Source organism: Gavialis gangeticus, unplaced genomic scaffold, assembly GCF_001723915.1.
Source record: "Gavialis gangeticus isolate Ggan-Ray unplaced genomic scaffold, GavGan_comp1, whole genome shotgun sequence".
Classification (NCBI taxonomy): domain Eukaryota; kingdom Metazoa; phylum Chordata; order Crocodylia; family Gavialidae; genus Gavialis; species Gavialis gangeticus.
Window position 1 is genome coordinate 64,504,118 of NW_017729030.1, and position 2,908 is coordinate 64,507,025.

General features: G+C 45.2%; 1 long non-coding RNA gene across 1 annotated transcript in view; it reads right to left on the bottom strand.

Annotated features, from left to right (window-relative positions):
• LOC109301007 overlaps positions 1–1,838 on the bottom strand; it is a 29,953-nt gene extending 28,115 nt beyond the window's left edge. Inside the window, exon 1 of the long non-coding RNA XR_002098403.1 lies at positions 1,758–1,838. This is a non-coding gene — a long non-coding RNA (uncharacterized LOC109301007). The remainder of the gene's footprint in view (positions 1–1,757) is intronic.
• Between the last annotated feature and the right edge of the window lie 1,070 nt (positions 1,839–2,908).

The window sequence follows — 2,908 nt, forward strand, 5'->3', positions numbered from 1 at the left end:
ACCTCCACCCACCCCCCCCCCCCCCCCCCCCAAAAACCAGGAGGTTTCTGTCTCATGCTATGTGCTTATATAGCTAAGTAGGGGTAGGACTCCCAGTCTGGGCACACTGTCTTAAAGGCCTAGGCCCTGTTTCCATCCTCTCTTCCCAACGCAACCAGGGGCTTCAAAATACATAAGAAGTTATCAGCACAGAAAGGAGCAGGTCATCTGCAAGACTCTTGAGCCCTGCCAATTGACTGCCATAAGTGTGTGGCCAAGCAATGCCCGTAGCATGGATTGGGCATTGGGTGGGGGAGGGGGGGTACACTCTCCTTGGTCATAGGCTGGGAGAATGGGAGGGATATTTGTTTTTGAGTTTGGGGGCATGTTGATTTTGTTGTACCTTATTTTAATATTTTACTCTGCTTCTTTCGGGGAAAGGTTGGCATAAAAATCTCATAAACAAATAAATCAGCACCTCTGGCCCAACAGTCCCAGCTATTCCCTCTAACATGCCATTTTTTTATTCTCCTGCTGAGATCCTGACCTCCTGAGGGACTGCAGGAGGAACACCACAGGTGTGGACTCCCATCTAAAAGCCACTCCGTGCTTTGCAGTTACACACATAGGGCCTCCTTGGGAGACAAAGTAATACTGAAAGGCTGGGACTATGCCACACAGGCAGGGACCAAACTGCCATGGTACAACACAAACCCAACTAAATCTGCAGTCAGAAAAGGAAAACAGAGCTTGGATTAGGAAGGGAAAATGAAAAGAGGAAATAGTAACACAGTTACCGCAGCAAAAGTACTCTACAAGCACAAGAGGATGATGCGTATGCACACATACACACATGCATGCATGCACACATGCAGTACCTAGATGAGCAAGATCTGATGGCAATGCTATAGATGATAAAAGCTTCAGTGGGGAGAGAAGCCAACTGCTAAAGCACTCGATATTTAAACAATAATCATATCTCAATCTACACAGGATGCAACAGTAATCCCTGAAACATGACTTGTCAACATGCTGCCGAAAAGACCTTCCAGTGTTGCTCATAGCCAGAGGAAATGAAAAAGATAAAACTGACGTGGACAGGGAGAGAAAAGTATGACTGCCTCCAGTGCAATACTTGCTCGGTATCATTCCCCATGGGCCAGAGGAGGTTGTGTACCACTGGCATATATGCTTGAAACAGAAGGTAAAGCTAGGGTGAAAATTATGGTATTTCGACACTCGCCCCCATCACAAAAGCCCTGGCAGTTTATAGCAGCAACATGAACAAGGCTGCTGCCAGGGAAAACATAAGAAAGAAGAATTAAAGCACAAGGGAAGAATGGAGGAAGAATGATCTCTCAGAAACCCCCCCCCCCACCAGAAACACATCCCTCCTCTTACTGTAAATAACCTCACAGCAATAGCCTTCTATCTACACAATATTGGGATGCTGGTTATTGCTTGCTGCCTATGTACGTTAGCTGATTTCTATCTCTTGCCCTGTATTGTGATTCAGGGATTGAAAGCGCAAGAACCACAGCAGCCCTCTCTCCTGTGCAGTATATGCCCGGTAATATTTAAGAACAGAGATAACATATCCATTTTCCTCTCTCACAAAAATACGCAAAGTGTATTTTTCTAAACACTTGCCCTTACTATTAGCTATTAACAAGCTGCAGAAAAAAGGAGCAAGTTCCTTTTAAACCTTTCTTTCTTTTAACCAGCACACCCATGCAAATCAAACCAAGAGTGCAGGAAATAGTACCAGCCCAACCCACCTGAAGTCCAGGGGTGCCCTTCCATTGGCTGTGGGAATTGCTATTTTGCTGTCTTTTCTAAAGACACAAGTACAACTTCCACGTCTAATCAGGTCTGAGGAGACAGAGGCCTCTGGCATTAGAAACACATTTATGTAGCCACCAAGCCAGCCCCTTCTGTTTGTTTGACACTGAAGCCAGTTTTAAAGGCATGTGCAGACTATATCATCTCATCACTACAAAATCCCCAGACTCTGCCTCCTGTCTCTTGAGTCGCATGCCAGCTTTCCTCTCACCATTTCTTTTTTACTTCAGAGCAGTGGCTGAAGCTGCCTCACAGTAATTTGCAGAGTAGTTTCTGCAGAGAAACACTGAGATACTTCAAATAAATGAATACCTGAGGCATTACCAGCCTCAGATGAGTACTTTAGCTTTTAAATAATTCATGAGCTCCATGCCTTGAACTGAAGGACAAGGGAGAGATTGCAGCAGATATTCTTTATGGGCTCTCGTAAACAATGCAGTACCTGGCATCATATTTAATAATGGGAGGGAAATTCTAAAACTTGCACAAAACCATTAACAGGAAAAATAAATGTGTGTTGGGCCAGAGCCTCTGAGGTCAGGTGACACTAGGGAATGGTAAGTAAAGTGCAGAATCAGGAGCTTGGAAAACTCAGCTCTTTTCTGACCATTGCCATGGAAATTCTGGTGACCTTGAGTGAGTCCTGCTGAAGTTCAGTGCCTTTAGTTTCCCCATCTGCATAACACCACTCATGTCACCCACTGGGTTGTTTGCATGGAGACTTATCTCTGTGTTTTTAAAGCAGCCTCAAGTCGAAGGTACTTCTTGAAGCAGCTTAGGATGCTCAAGTCAAAGGTGCTAGTGATAGGGATTCAAAGTAGTGCAAGAGGAGCTAAATCAGAAGTCTGGGTTTCAGGAGGTCTGCTGTGGTGCTGACATGGCTCCCATTACCATCACATCTGAGCCCCTGGTGATCTTTTATGGGTTTGTCCTCATGGATCCACTCTGCAGAGGGTAGGCAAACCAATTCACCTCTCTGTGCTTAAGTGTCTTGATCAATAAACAAGGAGGGAAATTACTTTCCTGTAGCAGGGAGGGAAAAAGGTCCTAGGCTCAAGCCATTATTGATTGCAAAGCACCCCAAGAT